The sequence below is a fragment of the Protopterus annectens genome, chromosome 1.part1 (genome assembly GCF_019279795.1).
Source record: "Protopterus annectens isolate FY-2018-M chromosome 1.part1, PAN1.0, whole genome shotgun sequence".
Lineage (NCBI taxonomy): Eukaryota > Metazoa > Chordata > Ceratodontiformes > Protopteridae > Protopterus > Protopterus annectens.
The window spans coordinates 349,158,978-349,180,239 of NC_056726.1; positions in this window are offsets into that span (position 1 = coordinate 349,158,978).

Genomic DNA, 21,262 nt, shown 5'->3' on the forward strand with positions numbered 1-21,262 from the left:
TCACAGGGACCCAAGGGCATTAAGGCTACTACTGCCAAAAATCCTACCCCCTCTGATAGAGATTCCAGAGCCCTGGATAGATGGGGTAAGAAGGCATACACCTCTGCAACCTTGGCCATCAGGGCCTTAAATTGCCAGTTTCATATGTTAATGTATCAGCAGCATATTATTGGATTGCTTAAACAGAAAATGAAGTTGATTCCTGATTGTGCTGAAAATAAAGATTTACAGGATTTAATGCATTCTGCTGAACAGGTTGGAAAACATACTTTGCAATGTGGTTTTGATTCACTAGAGGCATCTTGCAGGGCTGCTGTCACCGGGTCTGTACTTAGAAGGCATGCTGGGCTTAAGGAGCAATCTTTGCCAGATCATGTTAAAACTAAATTGCTGGATGCTCCCTTAAATCAGGACTGCCTGTTTGGTGACAAAGCAGAAGAAGTTCTTAAAAAGATGGAGGAAAAAGCTAAATCTATGCAAACTGTTAAAGATTTCTTACAAGTGCAGCCTCCTAGATTTACTAGGCATTGGCCCTCAAAACGTTGGTCCTTTCCTGCCTGTTCCAGGCCTTCTCAGTTCAAACCCAGAACCAGCAGAACACCCAGGCTTCAGTCCCAGGGTATGCACAGGACTAAGCAGTGAGGGGCTGCCACTTCCAAATCAGGGAGTAGTATGACTCCCCCCTATGGTAACCTGTCTCAATGACTTAACTTTAACTTCCAAGCCCTTCTCAACTGACTGCTCCTTTAGGGGGAAAGATTGCTCTGCAATCAAAAAACTGGGAACTCATTACCCAGGGCAAATGGGTTTTAAACATAGTTTCCCAAGGATACAGATTTCACTTCCATAGGTTACCAACCCCAGAAGGTTGGCCAGATCTACCCCCAAATCAGTGGGCAGAGGCTCAAAAGCAAGTACTCTCTCTCTTAAGGTTAAAGGCTATTCATACTGTACCGGAAGAGGAAAAGGGACAAGGTTTCTACTCAAGACTTTTCCTGGTACCCAGAAAAGACAACTCATGGTGTCCTATCTTGGACCTGTCTATCCTAAACACCTTTTTGGTGATTCCAAAATTGAAAATGCTAACTCTCCACCAGTTGCTTCCCATGATAGGCAAAGATGCCTGGTTGGCAACACTGGATTTAAAGGAGGCCTACCTGCACATCCCAATCAGGGAATCTTGCAGAAAATACCTACGCTTCAAAGCAGGCTGCATGCATCAGTTCTCTGCACTGCCCTTTGGCTTAGCTACTGCGCCCAGGGTATTCACAAAGTGCCTAGCTCCAGTCATTGCATTTTGCAGGCAAAGAAATATTCAAATATACCCATACCTGGATGATTGTCTAATTCAGGCAGAAAGCCAGGACATACTTCTGAATCATCTGGCATTTGTACAACTTGTTTGGGGTACACCATAAATGAAAAGAAATCACAACTGGTACCCTGTCAACAAATTATATTCCTGGGAGCAAGCTTGAACACAACTTCCCAGATGGTTTTCCTCACGCCAGAGAAACAAATTCATTTGACAACTTACTTCAAACTAATGGCCACAAAAACCCTGCTATCTGCAAGGCAAATACTGCAAACCTTGGGGTTCATGGCTTCGTGCATTCTACTAATTCCATATGCAAGACTGCATATGAGGAAACTACAATGGTATCTAAAAAGCCTATGTTGTCAACATTCTCAGGATCTAGAAGCAATGATTCCTATCATACCTTGCCTATGGTTAGAATTCCTTTGGTGGGCAGAGGCCTGCCACCAAAACAAGGGACTACCATTCATTCTACCCCCTGTCACCCAAACCCTAACAACAGACGCATCAGACTATGCATGGGGGGCTCACCTGACAGGGAAGTGCATTCAGGGCAAATGGAACCCAAGTCAAATGCACCTGCATATCAATCAAAAAGAAATGTTAGCTGTACAGAATGCTCTGACAGCCTTCAAGGACCACATTCTTCCAGGACAATTTGGTAAAGACGGACAACACCACTGTTATATGATACATAAACAAGCAGGGAGTACCCATTCTTACCCCCTCTGCAGACTAGCCATGGCTCTGTGAAACACAGCCTTGAGCTACCAAGTTCATCTACAGGTTCAGTTCCTGCCAGGAAAACTAAATACACTGGCAGACAAACTAAGCAGAAATCTCATGGACCCACACAAGTGGAAACTGGAACCAAAGATTTTCAACATGTTGATCAGCAAATGGTGGATCCCAGAAATAGACCTATTTGCCTCCCCCCAGAACTATCAATTGGACAAATTCCGCACAAGGACTCCCCACAAACAAGCTTGGAAAGTGGATGCTCTGTCCTTCAGCTGGAAAAATCTATCAGTTTATGCCTGTCCTCCTCTGCCTCTCCTCTTCAAAGTACTACTAAAGATCAAACAGGATAAACCAAGGATGATACTGATTGCACCAGACTGGCCACGCCATCACTGGTACCCCCTCTTGTGCAGTGTGTCACAGCTGGCCCCATGGCACCTACCTCAGACCCCTACCCTGCTATCTCAGCAGGAGAGCCAGATTCTGTACCCCCAGCTTCAAACCCTGAACCTGGCAGCCTGGCTAATTACCTAATCTCTCCGTTACCATCCCTCAGTAAACAAGTGTTGGATGTCATTTTGGAGGCAAGGAGGCCTAGTACTAGAAAATCTTATGCTGAAAAATGGAAAAGGTTATGTGCCTGGAACCAAACTCAAGGGATGGCCACAACAGCGCCCAATTTACCTCAGATTCTTCAATACTTAACTGAGATGCTTCACAAGGGCCTTTCCTTTTCCTCCATCAAAATTCACGCCTAAGCCATTTCAGCTCATTACAACACAGAACCACCCCTCTTTTCTCACCACTGCTCAAGCAGTTCCTCAGAGAGGCCAAAAACTTAAGACCACCCAGGAGAGCCCCAACTCCAGCCTGGGACCTTAAGTTTGTATTGGAAAAACTCACTCTTCCTCCTTTTGAGCCAGCTGCAACTGCAGAGTTAAAATTCCTTTCTTGGAAAACAGCTCTCCATTTAGCAATCACTTCAGCAAGAAGGGTATCTGAATTACAGGCCCTTATGGCAGTGGAGCCTTTCATCATCTTTCATGCGGACAGGATGTCCCTCAGGACCAATCCCTCTTTCATGCCCAAGGTGGTATCCACTGTGGCTCTTAAACAGTCCATTCATTTGCCAATCTTCTTTTCTAATCCACAAAACAAAGGGGAACGGATACTGCACTCCTTAGATGTGCACAGACAACTTAGATTTTACTTGGACAGGACCAAACCTCAAAGGGAATCTGAACAACTGCTGATGGCATTTGCTGCAGGGGCAGAGGGGAAGGCTATTTCAAAGCAAGCCATTTCTAAATGGATAGGCCATTGCATTCATTTCTGCTATAAGCACCATGGAAAACCTATCCCACAGGGGATTAGACCCCATTCATCCAGGGCTGCATCTACCTCTATAGCCTTTCTCAGAGGTGTCCCTACCAGAGACATCCTAGAAGCTGCTACCTGGAGTTCTGTACATACTTTCACCAAGCATTACCATTTGCCAATTTTCTCTAAATCCAGAGCTGGCTTTGCCACTGCAGTCTTGCAGGGTCTGATAGCTGGTCCTAATTCTGCCTAAATTCCTCCTCCCATCCTTAGCTTTGGGAATCTACCCAAATGTGATGACTGCAACAGTGAAACACAAAGAACATAGTACAATTGTGTACACTTACCATAAATGTAGATGTTCGAGTGTATTCACTGTTGCAGTCCTGGTTACCCTCCCTACAGCCCCCTGACTTCATTTGGCTATATCTCTATTCTCCTTTACTATACTTAAAAGCTTTTTTGTTGGAGGTATAACCTTGTGTGTGTATATATAAATGTGTATATATGTATGTATATATATATATATATATATATATATATATATATATATATATATATAATTGCTTCCCATTAAGGGGGGCACCTGACATTTGGGGCAAGAAAAACTGATGTAATAGCGTTGGCTGCATGCTTTATACCCCTGACTACCTGACGTCACGGAAGATGAGACAGCAACTTATGCAGGACCCAAGACTTTGATAATCAGGCCGACTGAGGGCTACTGCAAGCAGATAACCCAAATGTGATGACTGCAACAGTGAATACACTCGAACATCTACACTTATGGTAAGTGTGCACAACTTTACTATTTAAATATTGCTGTCCCATGCTTAAAACGTTCCATTTTTGCCATAATGGTTAGATAAAGCATTTTCTGTTCTACAGACCTGTCTATAAATAAACATAACTGCAGGGGTTTAGTGACTCCTTGTACTGTAACACCTTCCCCCTGGAACTGTGTGGGTGGGTGTGGTTAGTTTGACACACAATAGTGTGTAAGTTGTAATATGTAAATCCTACATGGTTGACAAATTAGCAGATTTCAGTGACCTCACGCGTGTAGTGCTTTAATTGATAAATAGTTAGAGTGCCTTTGTTCACAGTCAGCGGAAATACAAGGCAGAGTTTTTTTTTCTCTGACAATAATTGAGACAGGAGTCTTAATAAATGCTGAATGGCCTGATTATTTAGTTGCCCTTGTAGCTGTTATTAATTAAAAGCATTTCAGAAGGGAATCATAAATATATTAATAAATCTCCTAGTAGTACAGCAAGGTGCTATAGGTTCATAGGTTCATAGGTTTATACTAGGCTATCTGCCCTAAGGCATTTATAAGCCTAAATTATATGTGTTTTACGCCACCCCTTATATGAAAAATACTGTGCCCATTAGTTTGTTGTGCCTCTGTCCAGCAGTGACCCAGAGATGATTCGGGGTAAAACCTACGATCTCCCATCCACAGGTCTAGATTTCTCTTGAACAGAGTCAGCGAGGTGCGTGATAAATCTATCCCTAGTGGTTTTGGTGGATTTGGATTTTTGAGGTGGAGCATGTCCATTAACTGAATATAGTTCATGTAATAGTACTGTTCTGCATATATCATTGAAATGTACCTCTTTTCCCATTTTCAGTCTTTAAAAGTTCATGTACCTTGCAGCTCCACACTGAAAGGGGCCATTCCTTGTTAAAGTTTTCATGTTATATCCATGGTAAATAAAACAATTTTTTGTGCACGCACCTAATGCAGTGGGCAGACAGAAATCCGCCAATAGTAGGTGTACATTGTCATCTATATAATCCTTACCCCAGATGACCACTTCACTCATTGCAGGGGGCAGGGCAGTAAATTTTTCAGTCACACTTGGCATTTATTTTAAAGTTTCTGCCTTCAGTTGTATGTATGTAACAGCAATGTAAAGCACTGATGTGTAACTTGTTGTGCTTGGTTGCTTTATTGAAAGTACTGTATGGAGGCAGTGGTAGGGCATGTTTTGAGTGTGTGTGATGTCAGGTGTGGCCATTGGTCAACTGTTGCCCACCCCAAACTGATATACACACGCATACATGCACTTGCACACACACACCCCCCAGTGACCTCTATCCTGGCCTACTCACACCACCTAGGTTAAATTTTTATGACAGTTTTTCTCCATTTTTTCCTGTATTAATTTATTCAGCACATCTAAGTACAGAAAGCAGCTCTTTGATAACTGTTGGAAATTACTGCTTTAAGCCAAAGCCATTGGGGGGTATTCTAAATGCTCTTAGGTGCATTTTACATTTTTTAAAACATTTCATTAAATGCGTCTGAACAAAAACATGAATAAGGGAAGAAATTCAGTCTTGCTCTTTAACTTTGTTTTTCCATGAATCCTTTCTACACACCCTAGCTGATCAAGACTACACAATAACAACTGCAGTGGAAATGCATTAAGCTGGGGGTTTGGGAGTAGCAAGGTCCCTCGAAGCCTTGATTCTCTGAAGTACATTTTACAGTTTTTGGTCAATGATTGCCTGAAAAAAAAAACATGATTAAGTAAGAAATTTGGTCATGTTTAACTTTGTTTTCCACTGAATCCTTTCAGCACACCTTAAACTTATAATTAAATTAAGCTTGGGAGGGTTTGCAGGCCACAAGGAATCAAAACCATGGGATTATAGAAGCTCTGAGGTGCATTTTAGAGTTTTTTCCCAGACTTTTAATTCAGTGGTGGCCTGGATAAAAATCATACATATGGAAAACTTTCAGCTGAAATTTTTAGTTTTAAGGAAGAAATTAGTTGATCCAAGGCTTGATGCTCAATGTAAACCAAAGAACAGTGCTGAGTAAACAGAAGACGTACTTGTGGTGATACATAAATCATATCTAGAAGTAATACACGTATCGCTACGCTACCTTAAAAAATGTTCACTTTGTGCATCTCCATCTTGTTAAATTGGCATAAAAATTGCAAATGGCCATAATCATGTATTTAAAGTCACTGCTTTCATATATACAGCTTCCCTCTTCACCCCTACTCACATAATCAGCCACCTTCTGTGTACCGTTCTGATGTCAGACTTGAAAAGAAGTAGGAAAACAAATGGATATTTCCTATTAGACATGTATAAACAGAATGCTTTTTTTGTCCCAAAAGATAGCCACTGTATTTGTATCTGATGTGTAATTGTGAGGACAATGAGGGGGAAATGGTAGTTGTTTCCAACCTGCTTTTAGGCAGTACACAGCTCTTGCACAAGCTTGGTGAACCTCTCTGCAGCCCTCTGAAGTTTGTGAAGAAAATTAAAGAAATGATGACCACACTGTCCTCAGCCCAACACAAGACTGTGACATCTGATGTTTTGGGAGAAAGTTAAAGAAACATCTTTGGTTCCAGACACAAGCTATAGTGACCACTTATGTATGCCTCTAAGCAGGGCTGGTTTTAAACTCAGTTGTATTCAGAAAAGAGACGAATACAGAGTCTGTGTCCAAATCCACTTGTTACGGCCTGTGTGTGTGTGTGTGTGTGTGTGTGTGTGTGTGTGTGTGTGTGTGTGTGTGTGTGTGTGTACTATACCCCTAGAAACCTTGAAGGTCTAAGTGTTCTGTGATGGATCCCCCTACTTTTTTGATAAATGTCTAAAATGTGCAAGGACAAGCTCCATTATTTCATCCGGACAACCCCCACCACCACCAAGTACATATAGCTCCATCTATGCACAATTCAAATGTCACTTTGTCATACGAGGATGGCCATGTAGTGCATTTTACCTTTTCTCCAGTCAAACATTTGTGACACATTGTATTTTAAGTTACTTTACACAAATTGCAGTAGTAATATAAGGCCTGAATAACAAGCAAACGGCAGGAAGATAGTAATTTTCCTCCACAGACATCCCCAGTAATTAAACCTTTTCTGTTTGTGTATTGGGTATCAATTTGTAGTCCATTTTACTACTTGCAAAATCCATACTAGTCCTGCAAAGCCAGTAGTGACTGCTTAAAAGTGGGCAAACTACAAAAGCTTCGGTTACATTCATCCAGTAATCATCAAGCCCATAGCTCTCAACCTTCAAAATCTGGGACAAATCCAAAAATAATTGGGGAGAGAATAGTACTATTAACATGAGTCGACAGAATAGGAAAATGTGGGGAAAAAACATGCATTTTCTGAAGCAAACTAGTTTATAATAATTTTCGACATTATTTATTAGCTGTAATCCACCACCTTTTCTCCTAAAATCACAAGTTTTACTAGGGATTTGAGAGGGATGGAGCAAAATTTTGAGCCAAAATCTAGAACTGTTGAAAGATATGACCGGCCCCACGCAGCAGTTATAGCCTTGAGATCTGATGGCCTTGTAATAAGTTTCACCTTTTAATCCACTACCAGAGGAGGTAACTTGCTACATGCCCAAGTTGTACCAGAGCGGAAGTCTTCCGTAAATGTTGCAAAAAGTGTCTGGTTGATCCCCACCAGCAGCATCATAAGAAGCAATGCTTAACTTTACTGCTTTTTCTGTCCCTTACAGTCACACATACTCCCAACTTTCCAGAGTTCTGCAGAATGTTAAGACTCTTGACCAGTAAAGCCCGACACAGCAATAGTTAACTTAAAAAAATGCATCAAACTGATGCAAATCCTCAGCTGACATGCTTAATGCCTACCATATGAACACTTGAGTTCTCTGCTGTGTGATGTTGTTTGGCTTAAATGGCCAAATAGAGCACCACCCCCACGGGCAACCTGTCATGGTGTGGAGTTGTGTGTTTTATTTTTGCAGGGCACCACATTTTATTTTAGAGCAAATAAATGACATTTTGTTGCTGAAAATAAGTACACAGGGAGGAGCTCCTCTCCAAGCACAAACCCCTAAGAGGTCACCTAGTTTGACCTGTGTGTAAGGCTGGCCCTGGTTGACCTTTATACAGAGATGGAGGTGTAAAGGTAGAGGGTGAAGCTAGCATGACTGAAATTTCCTAAGGTCACCCATAGGTGGGTAAATCTGAACATGGCTTGTTGAGGATTGTCATCAGGTCTGTGATCTTAGCCACGTGGTTAGTGTTTGAGAAATAGACGTTAGGATCACCTTGCCCTGCCACGTGTCTTTGCAGTACAAAAAGCTGTAGTTGTTGCAGCATACTAAAAGAGCTGCATCACAGCAGCATGTGAAGTATGATAGCACAAAGTGTATTACAGCAGTTTTGAAAGCCCTTTGAGCTTCCTGCTGCTGTAACTCGAGACTAGAGCTTGATGGTGTTGAAAGGTGCTAATTCCTTACATCAGAAAGGTGGTTATCAAAGTTGTCTGTTTCCAGCGTTTGGAGTAATCCTAACACGTTATGTACTCCATTATTTTTTTAAACTGTACTTGTGATGTGATCCACTTTAGTTGGTTATCAGGGTATTACTTTTGATTCCAGCATTGCTTTGTGGGGTGAAACATAGTACGTCTGTGTACTCTATTCTCTTTTGTCAGACTTATAGTTTTGTAGTGTGTAACAAAAGCAGAAAAAAAGTAGCTGGACTGCCAGGTAACAAAAATATCAAAGGAAAACTTGTACTAGTTGCCTGAGCTACATTTTGTTACCTGTTGAATGATCTACACGATTAGATTCAGGGTCTAATCTTTTGCTGTGGCATCCTCCCTCTTGCTGTCCTTCTCTGGATGTGTTTGCAGAGATCATATACCACAGTGTCTTGTGGCTCCTTTCTTCTCCATTCTGGGCTGTCGGAGAGCTAGTCCTTTATCCCAGTTATTCACTGCCTCGTGCCCATTTCCTGACTGTGGGGACATTACTTAACTATAGTATCCGTTTTGCTTCACCTACCAGTGTCCCTGCATGCTTTGCATATAGATTGTTCTTGCTGCAATAGGAAACAAACATTTTCCTTGAGTTTGGCAGTGTTTCCTATGCAGCCCCATGTAGCTTACTTGCAGTTTTGCTTTTACAGCAGTCACTTGCCTTGACAGTCCTTTGAGGTAAGCCTCCTTTACTTAATTTGCCCCACTGCTTTTAGCTTCTTGTAGCTCTGCTCTACTTTAGTCTACTTAATGTACTTCCTCCACCCTGTTGCATGATACGGGTATGAATGCGCACCTGTACGTACTGAGTGAACTGCTTCCCTCCATTCTCTGGCTGTACCACCTACTTTTAACATCAGATCGACCTCATTTTTAGCTGTACCATTTGTCAGCTAGACCATTCATAAATACACAGTTGGGGTTTATAATGACATATGAGTTACCTGTACATCTTAGTACATGTCACACTATAGCTGCATAATGAAGCTATTTTTTTTTTTACACAGTTAAGCAAATTATTCCTAATTTCAATTTTTCTTGCTTCCTGCTAGCATATGTTTTTAATACAGCTATTTATAATATTGCAAATTAGCTTTGAAAAAAATGCTCCTTTCATAATAAGGTTTATGTTCTTTGCACCATAATTGTTCAGTTTACCTTCAAAATATTGATGGTCACAACATCGAAACCGCTTCCGCGAACTCCGAACTGTGCCTCCTCAAAACCTTGAATGGTCGCCCCCTTTTTGACCCATGATAGCACTTGTTTGAAGGTGTGGCAGGGTGGGAAATGTCGACGTTCGATGTTTTGTTGACTTTCTGAAGATTTGTTGGTATGGGTTTTGCAGAAACATTTCGATTATGTGCACATTCGACAATGTGCTTTTTTGCATTTTAAAGGTAAACCAGTTTTTCATACTTCATATTCTTCCTTTTACCCTCTGACAAAGTAATCCTCTTTATTTTCCCACCACATGAACCTATGAACTTCCAAGATTTCCAGTTGTGCTCCATGTAACAAAGTGCACACAACTAAGTGTTCACCTCCTTAAATGTAGTGCAGTAAATAAATACTAAATGTGAACCACCAAACAATTTAGTTGTAAGAGCTTATTGTGAAACATGGTTAAAATGGCACTCACCATCCTACACTTCTGACTGGCAAATGCATGAACCAAACTGGTTGATTCTTAATTTTTATCTTTGTAAAAAGCCTGTCCTGGTTGCCCCCTTTAACGGTTTTCTATTATCCTGCCATGCACCAGCAGCACTGACGAACCCAATGAGCACTGTGTACTACTGTTAATTTTATGACTGTTATCTTTAGGGAGGTAAATGCAAATTTTATTGGCTCTTATCAAAATTGCCATAATGGATTTCTGTCTGAACTGGGTTAATCTAGGACACTATTAGAACCAATGCAACACATCCAGTTACACTGCTTGACTTTCTTATTGCTGACCAGCCTAACAAACTTCATTCAGTTTGGATCTGTCTGCCTAACAGTATTGACAGTTGTACTGTCACATTCACATATATAAAATACCAAAAATTCCCCCATTCTTACGTTTACACATCCAGTCATCAGGAAGTGTTTAATATCTACATAAGACTTTAAAACTCTTTACTAGTATTTCTTATGAAATTTCTTCTACTTCCTTATTTACCATCCCACTAAACTACCTTAATCGGTTTTTCCACAAATCCTGTGACTGTAAAATGACTGAGTTTTGCACATTTCTTAAGCAAAGTGATTGTATTATCTACCTGGAAAAATGCCTAATCCCCTACAATAGTGTGCTTCTTGCATCATTTTACACAGTTGTTGTGTCTTTTGACTTATCCCGGTTAGGGGTCGCCACAGCGGACCTCCGGTCCGCTAATGTTTGGTAGTGGATTTTTACATGCCGAGTTACCAGCCCTGATGCACAACCTTCAGCAAAGGTACACCCATTCACGCATGTCTCCACACAGAAGACGCTCTAGCTGAGAATCGAACGGGACAACGTTTTACTGTGAGCATCATTTTACACAGTACGTATGTGAAATTGACATACCACAAAATGTTGAAAAATAAGAAATTGTGGCAATAAATGTTGTTGGTACTTCTGTGACAAATGCCACCTCCCACGTTACACCTCTGAAAATTTTGTAAGTGTTTTCAACCACCTCTCATATTTCTGCCATTTTTCCCCTACTGTACATCTATTTTCAAGTCATATTCCTTTTGTACTTCAAAATGGATTCCCTTAGTTTTCCCTTTTTCTGACCTCCCACTAGATCATCTTCCTCATCCCTCCTAGTCCCCCATAATGAGCCTGTTCTTGCCTAGAACAAAAAGCCCTTCAAACCCTTTTTCTTCGAAAAAAGCAAAGTGAAACAGGAACAGTCCTTTATGCAGTCCCATCCATCCAGGCTTGCATCATGTCTGACTTCTAGAATGAATCCATGAACAGCCTCTATCATCCATGGAATTTACTTGTCAAGTAGGAAAATGGAAACAGATTGACAGGCATCATACACATGCCACATTCATACCCAGGTTGAATTTGCAAATCAACCTGCCGCAGGTGTTTAGAGGTGGGGAGTAGACTGGAGTACCTTTAGAAACCCAACATGAACACTGGGAGGACATGCAGACTCCACACAGAATTTCAGCTGAATGTCAGATCATCTCTGTCTTCAGCCAAACCACCATTAACAGACTGAGGAGTTTCTTGTCTCTTGCTGCGAGGTGATGATACTAACTGCTGTGCCACCCCTATCCATGCAGTAAGGGATTGTATTTCTGTTATACCCTGCATAACTCGGTTGTGCCTGTGTCAGAGGAAGTGTGCAGTACGTTTGCCTTCATGTGTGATGCCTCTTTACAAGACAAAATTTTGTTGGGACTCCGATGTACATCCATCCTGACCCCAAGGCGCAGCAAACTGGCGCTTCTGCTTCATTCCTCTCTTCCCCATACCAGCTCAAGTGCACACTTGAGCCTCTAATCTAACTCTGGTTATAGTTGGGGCTTCATCTTCTATGCTAGAAGAGCTGTCTATGTGTAATCAAGTTATTAACTTCTGTGCATGTTCATAATATTGGTGTGTCCTTAAAATGTAGTGTTTTGGAACAAGTGGTTTGTGAAAATATTTTATTGAGACAAACGGTAGTTACTTACATTTTGAAGTTTGGCCCATTAAGATTTTTGGACCTAAATTATGAGCTGGAATGGAAGTTACTCTTGTAATGTTTTTATTGGCTAATTGTGTAAATCATTTTAACTGTTATTTTTATATATTCTGTGCTTGTTTTGTTTTGTGTTTTTAATCCCTAGAAGACCTTTGGTCGAGGTACTAAGAGTTTATGGAATAAGTGTGCACCCAGACCTCTTGTTGTTGTACTACTTCCTAAGACACAGTAAGAATTGTCTGGTGGACAGCAGAAAAGAGAAGGAGATCACATGCAGAAACATATGGTACCAGACATGTGCCAGAGATTCATCAAAAGGGCTGGGAAAGTGATGAAAACCCTGATGCATAGAATAGCAAAAGTATTTTGTATGCTGATCTCTGATTTGTTTTTATCAACATTACACAGTGGAGCAACTGGACACTGTCCAAACTTAGTTATACCTTGATAGCCTGTGCCCCCCCCCAAAAAAAAAACATACAAGCTAAGAAGCAAAATAAACCCTTGGTGGAGGCCTGCATCTACCTTGAATGTATTTTTCACACCAGGAATGCAGACAACTCTTAGTTCACAAATAAAATGACTGAATGTTAGGCATAAATTGCCTCAACATCCCATTTTGTTGTAGCAGCTCCCAAAAGACATTTATTTATTATTTATATTACATTTGTTGACCAAGTTAGTCCGACTGAGCTAAGTAGCCCTTTTTCAGTGGAGGCCCAGAGAGAAAAGCTCCAGTTTTACAGTTTTAGTGTTAACGGGTTACAATGTATACATACAAGGAAATACATTTTATCAAAAAAAAAATAGTGAAAAACATAAGCATAAATAAGAGAAATTATTCGATACAAACATTTTCAATAAACAGTGAGAAGAGTTCATATTGTATGTAGTTATTTCATGAGATATGTGACATTAGAAATGGATGAGTGATACTTTGAAGAGGTTTACGAGCTAAAAAGGTTTGAAGTTTTAGTGATTACATATGAATTAATGGGCTAGATCAGGGAGGATGAGTGCAGAGGCAGGACCAGTGAGTTTGGAGGTACTCTCTAGTGGCAGTTTTGAATTGATTTGGATGTTTGGGGTGCCTGATTTCTAGTGGTAATTTGTTCTATGATATGGTAGGATTGTGGCTATAGAGGTTGCAGCCGATTTTAGTCTTAGATTTGTATATTTGTAGTATGTTACGGTCAGAGCTATGTAGGGACCTAGTGGGGGAGTATTGAGAGATGAGGGAGATAGGCTAGGTCAGAAGGATTTCAGGTATAGTATAGAGTGAATTATTTGTAGTTGAGAGAGTAGAAGCTGGTGAGGTAATTCCAGCCAGTTTAGGTATCTTAGTGAAAGACGATGCGATTTATAAATGATGCAATTTATAACTTTGGTGAGCAGTGAATCTGGCAACCTTGTTATAGTTAGACTGTAGTTTAGTTAGTAGTGTGGAGTTAAGATTGGTAAGAATTTGGCAGCTATGTAGAAGGCTAGATAGGAGGTACGCATGAGAGAGGGTTAATTTTGCTTTGTTAGTTAAAAACTTTTTGTTTTGATAAAGAAGGCCAAGTTTTTGGTGTGTCTTTTTGATGGAGTTGTTTACATGTAGATCAAATATGAGTTGGTCATCTGTTGTTACTCCTAGTAGTTTTGTACTAGGTTCAACATTAATGGAGGTGTTGTTGAGGGACAGTACAGAAAATGTAGATTTAACGTGAGTGAAGTTCTTTGGGAGAAATAGTAAGAGTTTTGTCTTTTTAGGGTTAAGAATTAGCTGGTTGTCAGAGCCAGGATTCAACTGAATTAAAAGATCCTTGAGTTCCAGAGATAAGGTCAGAGGGAGTCTCTGCAATGGTAATGACTGTGGAGTCATTTGTGTATTGTACAAGGGATGACTGTGGACAAGATGTACAGAGTAGATTAGTGAATATATTGAATAGTAATGGGCCAAGGATAGATCCTTGGGGGACTTCCATTTTGACAGGAAGAGGAGGGGAGAGAGCTGAGAGCCATCTCATTGAACATTCCAAGATGTGTGTTCCAATGTCTTCTCCAGGTCCATGTACCACAAGTAGACCATACTTCTAAACTCCAGTGACCCCATCCAGTATCCTATGCAAGGAGGAAGTGATCTGTTTCACAGCCTATGACAGAAACTGCTTTTTTCCTCCCGACTCAGTCTCTTCTGTTGCTAGAAATCTCCCTTCCAGTACCCTGGTGTAGGTTTCCCAGGGAGGAAGAGAAGTATGATCCCTTCATAACTGAAACATTCTCCATCTTGTCACCCTTTCTAAGAATTTAAAACTGCAAGAAAGACACAGCCAAGAAAGAGTTTTCACTGTGTAATATTTTCCACCTCCTGTAGTGCAGACCCATGGGATATATGCAAATGACCTGTTAAGAAAATAGCATGGTTATAGCTATATGGCTTCTGAATGCCCACGAATTTTAACTTCTCACTTTTTAAAATCGTTATAGGTACATTTAGGCCACTAAAGCCAAATCCCATTATCTGTAGACATGCTATGTTTTAACATTTTTTTTACCTGATCAGTACAGAATAACTAGATAATTTTGTTATACCTTAAAAACACAGAATTTAAAAATCTTAGTTAATGTCTGTAAACATGAGGGTGCCTGCAAGATAACCCAACTAACATCAAAGCCAAAGAGTGAGAGGGTCACACAGACAGCCCACTCAGTAAAACTGCAAGAAAGACTTAGCCAAGTAATAGTCTTTACTATGTAATACATTAAACCTCATGTAGTGGAGGCACATGGGATATATGCAAATGACTTCTTAAGGACATATCAGTGTTTCAGCTATACAGCATCTAAATGACCATGACTCTTGATTTATTACACGCTGAAGACTCTTGCTTGGCTGAGTCTTTTTTGCAGTTTTACCAAATGGCTTATCTGTGTGACTTTTTAATCATTGGCTTGCATATTAGTTTGTATATTTTACAGGCACCCTAAGGTTAACCGATACTAGGCTTGATTTTAAGTTTGTTTTTAAAATATAGCAAAACTTTCCACTTATATGGCAAACTCTTCTACAAGATACCAAATTCATAACATCTACAAGTAAACTGATAAAAGATTTTAAATATCAAAATCAAGTCCTTTTGTCAAACTATTGGAAAGAAAAAATACCATTGATGGAAGAAAGTAAAATATTAAAAGCAATTAATTTAACAATAAAATGAACCTCTTTTCAAAAGTTAACATTTACCCAACTTATGATACTTAATAATGCTTACTATACACGTCTTAGCTTGTATAAATTTAACTCTAAAAATTCTCCTAAATGCCCATACTGTAAAGATCAAACTGCTGACCTCCTTCACATGTTCTGGAGCTGCAAATGTATATATAAACTTTGGAATTCTTTAAAACTTCAACTTCAAAAGATGGGTTACCAAAATTCAATGCTTTCTTGGGAATTTATGATTTTACATATCCCTCCAAATTATTTGTCTAGATCCCAAATTACCATACTTATAAATATCTTTTTTGTTAATGAAACTCTACATAGCTGCATATTGGTTGAATCTATCTCAAACTTCATGAGACAACTTTAAGATTTTAGCGATGAAACATATATTAGCCCACAAATTACTAATCAATGACCATAGCAAAAATATAAATAATCCAAAAATATGGGAACAAATTTTCAATATTATACTGGCTTAATGTACCAAACCCAGCTTAACCCCTGGACATATATACCTTAAAAGGAAAATTTATCAGAAATTAATTATTACAAGATATTAGGCCTACTGATAAGCTTCTTCATATGTTCTTTTTTATTGCTTTTTGTTAACCAATGGAAACATTCATGTAAATAGTGTACATATGTTGTAGAATTGTTGTTAGAAGTATTGTTTGGGAATTATCTGATTTTCTTTTTTGCTTAAATGTTGTATGAACAAGTTGAAAAATAATAAAGAATTATTACTGAAAAAAAAAAACTTTCCACTTATGCTGTACTGACAGGGTCAAAAAAGGCAGAAACAAAATATGTCTACAAAGTGGGTGGGGGGTCTTTATTGGGCTGAATGTACCCATAAATACTTACAAAGTAAAACATCATGGGCATTTAGAAGTTATGTAGCTGAAACACTGACATGTCATTTAGGGTTCATTTGCATATATCCCATGGCCCTCTGCTATAGGACGTTTTAATGTGTTACTCTGTGAAGACATTTGCTTGGCTGAGTCTTGCAGTTCTTACTGAATGATTTGTCTGTGTGATGTTTTAAGCCTTTGGTTTGGATGTTCCTTTGTGAAAATGGGGACCAATGACCCTTTTGCCAATCTACAAGGACTCTCCCCATTTTCCATACTACGCTGAAAAAAGTGCATCAGCCATGATGTCCTACTGATGTCAGGTGACTTGTTCTTTTCTAGCTGGGTCTCATCCACTTCGACAACTGTGCCACAAAGGAACTGTTCAGTTGCTGCACTGTTGTAACTTACAGAAATGGAACCAGTCCCACCTGTTGCTTTGGAGACTACCTCCTCAAATAACAAGATATCCACTGAGTTCTTCACCACAGTCCCTCTGTCTCCAAACAGAGTTCCCAATTAAGGACAGCATTTTTCCATCCATGCTGGGAATAGCTTGAGCAATTTCCTCTCTCCTGAATGAGATGATTTATCAGAAGCTTGTTGAGGCCAACTAAGAGTTACTGTACATAGCTTATTAAACTCCTCCCACATGCAGAATTTTCATTGACTGATACAGTTACTGCTACTACTTTCTTGACCTGAGAGTGCTTATAAGTCAAATCCTGAAACCTACCACTAACAAGCTGCTTTCCTTAACCTGATGGCTTCAATCTTCACTGGTGGTCACCTTCAATCCCTAGGGTTACTACCATGATCAGTATTAACTACTTTTCTGGCACAATTCCTTTCAGCTGCTTTTTTTATTGAAGTTTTGAACTTTCATCCTTACCATACTCCATATATATGGAGAACTTTTCTGGTGCCCATCCCACACAGTAGCATTTGCTGGGAATGCCCAGGATATCCTCACTAAATGTTTATGTAGGGAAGTCTACTGTTCAATGAGTGCTGTATCCTGGAATGTAGCTCTCCTGATCCAATCTCCTCAAATTTCAGAGTCCCTGAATATTTTCATTTATCAAGTGTACTTTAAGATTGCAGGGTGTTTTGTTTCCCTACAGTTATATGGCTATGGAGTTACTATATATTAGTATGTGGAATGTTCAAGGAGGGACAGCAAAGCCCTTCCAAGACTGGTTGCAGGGAGGCTTGCCTTATCCCAACAAAATAAAGTGTTTTTATTGATGTTACTTCCACATTCAAGTGGGCCCATTGTTTTGAGTTTATCTTGTCCAGTTTACAGTCAGCGTGTTTTTTGTCATTTTCTGGAATTGAGCTCATTTGGGTTTCTTTGATCAGTCCACTTGCTACTTTAGCCAATTGACTGAGCTCACTACCAAGTGGTGATCATTTAGCAGCTCAGCATGTCTTGACCCAAATCAGCACTGCACGGTCTGATGATATATAAATATAATTGATCACTAACATTTGGCCCAATGGTGCTCTGATGCCGTGTGCAATTATGAGCAACTTTCTTATGGACAATCTAGGATTAGCAGAGATGAACAACAATAAATTCACTACTGTGATGAACTGATTAGTGTTTGTCAGTTATTTATTTACATCTTCAAACAGGTAATATAGTTAGTTAAAGTTATTGTATGTCTGAAGTGTAGTGGCATTTACTGATTGCAATCCTCCATTTATATATATATATATATATATATATATATATATATATATATATATAGTTTCACTTTCAAACCTCGAAATACTGAAAATGTCAAATTTTACTATCTCGAGACGGAAATATCAAAAGTGAAAATCATGAACCACGGGAATTATCCCAGGGCAAGTAAACACTTGCCCATTGTTGGGAGATATGCCATTTTCCCCACTGTAGTGTGATCCCACAGTTGGTATATATAGTGTGTGGGGGGGGGGGGGGTTGCACCCGGGTTTACAATGGTACAGTATGTAGTTTTTGGTTTTGGACAAGTATCAAACTTCGTCCACCCAGTAGGATAACCATTTCCTGGAGTGTGATTTTTTTTTTTCTTGGATGATTGAAAAGAAATTATGTACTGTCCTCTCCCTTTATACATATAAAAGGGTACTAAATGGATCACCAATAACCAAAACATCAAGTAACTGTAAAGTCTATCCTATGTATAGTGTGCAAAGACATAAAAGCACTGACAGCACTATATCATGTACTCTGCCCTTGTAGCTCATGATTCATAGATGTTACAGTGGTGTACTCACTCTGTTGCCCTATTCATTCCACCCTTTCCAGAGTGCAGCAGCTACTGAACTGTGCCATGCTGCCTATAAAACCAGCATAGTACAACAAAGAAAAATCTGTACAAAAGCATGCTTTGTATATTTTTGTAAATCAGTGTCCTTTTCTACGGTATGCTCTGCTGCTATGCTTGAGTGTGATTTGTAAAGATTTAACAGTAAGTAGGTGTGTCAGCAAAGATGGGCTCATTACCATAATATTGTAGTGAATGAATAAGGTGTTGTGCAAGCTTTCATTGATGGGGAGCTTGCAGTATTAGTGTCAGGATGGGTCAATGGTGACTGAAGTAGCAGGATTGCCTACATCTTAGGCAAATCCATTTCTGGTAGGCAGTTTCCTAACCCGTGACTGTGGTATTATGGGGTTGTTTTGTTTTGACAGCATTATGTTGCTCAACACTTCATCCAGAGCAACACATTAGTAGATAATTGGGAGTGATGCACTGGTAAACATTGTACCATTATACTGCATGTAGCTGCTATCTCACAACATACCTCATTGAGACCATCTGGTACTCCAATGGAACCGCCTTCCTGAATTGTGTAGGACTGGGGGGTTGCATATGTGTTCCTTGCATGGAGTACAGTGTCTGCACAATGGAGCAAGGCCTCATTTGTGGTATTGCCTTATTGTGTACAAAGCTTTATCACTCAACATAGGCTTTGATACACAGGTATGCTACATACAGGTCCTGTTCCACTGGGCACTATGATGCCCTTTGCTTTCCAATAACAGATAATTGTTTCAGCTTTATGCTCCAGTGCATTAAACAAAGTGCAACAGTAAGCAACAACTGCCAAGTAAACACATGTGCTGTTCACTGACTGCACTTAATATATTAAAAAGCAAACTTTTTTTTTTTTACTTTCACTTTTTTCCTGAGGCATTATGAACAGTGTTAACTCAACTTGCAGTCACTGAAGCCTTCTAGAATACATGGAAATTGATTGTGTAGCAGCTTAGATCATCTATTTGCAAACATCTTGCAATTTTTGTTGAGTATAATTTATTTTGTTTTCTGTAGTTTTTTCCCCACACTGCCTGCTGATCATCAGTCCTTTCTTAGCCAGTCAGCCCATTTATTTCCTATCACCAGGATGATTGAGGGTCAGCTGGAAAGGCCAGAATTAAGGCAGTAATCAGGGGTTGTTCAGGGTTTTGCTATTAAGTCCTACCACCCTGCACCCACTGAGCTACACTCTTTGAAAAGTTATTTAATATGAAAGATTAAATGTCACTGATTGACAGTCTTGTTTTACTAGCCTGAAGCTGCCGAATGCACCTCTGTGTTGGTGCCTAATTAAATGCAAATATTTGTCAGATGTGCCTTGTAAAATAAATGTCTGGTTACTGCATATAAACTTTGCAGATTAATGACCTTTTGAACAATATATTAGTGTAGTGCAGTACTTAATAACCTGTCTATATAACAGATGACACGTACAACTGTACAGTTTGCAGGGTTTACTGTCTTTAAGTTGCTTTTCAATACAACATAAATAATGATCTCCAGTAAACAGCTCTAATAAGAAATATGATTACATTTCACATATATATGTTTTTATGAAAGCAGTCTTTTGGGAACTCGTAAAGCCATGACTTTGGTATTTAGGGAGTCTTTCCTGTTTGAGAATGTTTCTGTGTGAAAGCAGTCTTTCGATGTCATGCAGTCTTGTTCATGAGCTCCTTTGTGTTCTTGTTTCAAGGTGAAATACATGACAGTTCAGTTTGCCTCCAACTCCGTTCCTTCCTTGCACCTGGGCATTATCTGTATTTTTCTCAAGCTGTGCCAGCATGTTACATACACATGAATGCCATTTTATTTATTTATTTTTTTCCTTGCTTCTCAGCTAAGAACAGTTTAACCCTTTGATGTATGTATGCTAGCAAACAGAAATGTATGCATCTGACTGTATTATTTCTACATATATTATAGCAACAGAAGTGTATATGTATCTAACTAACAAACAGATGTACATGCGTTTATAAATCTTTAAATATACATCTAAGACTCTTGGATAGATCATGTAATGGATGCCTGTGGTGCACCCACCCCTTACTTCTGCAAGGGGCTGATGTGTATACTTACCTCTCCCACCCATAGGAAATATTATGTGGTGGTATCCCTAAACTCTACTAGGGAAATTGGACTTGCATATGTGTTCCTGGGTACACTGGCATTATCCCCCCAGGATCAGTATGCCCATCCTTCCTTGCATGTGCCACTAAGCACCCAAGACTCTTCACTGAATTTGAGTCGGGCTTTATCCCCCTACACCACCACCACCAGTACAGGCATTAATTAATTTTCTGAAAAAAAAAAAAGGTAAGTGTTGTCATACCCTTCCTCATTTAGTTTAATGTACCCTTACTCTGACAAAGTTTCATTACAATCCCTTGCCCTAGTGTCATGTAAAATGGCCATTCATTTAAAAAAAAAAGTTCCATCAGATAGGAAAACTATATAAAGAAAACTTGTACTAATTAATTGAGAATAAAATAATCAAATTGAACAATTTGATGCATATATATATAAAACAAAAAG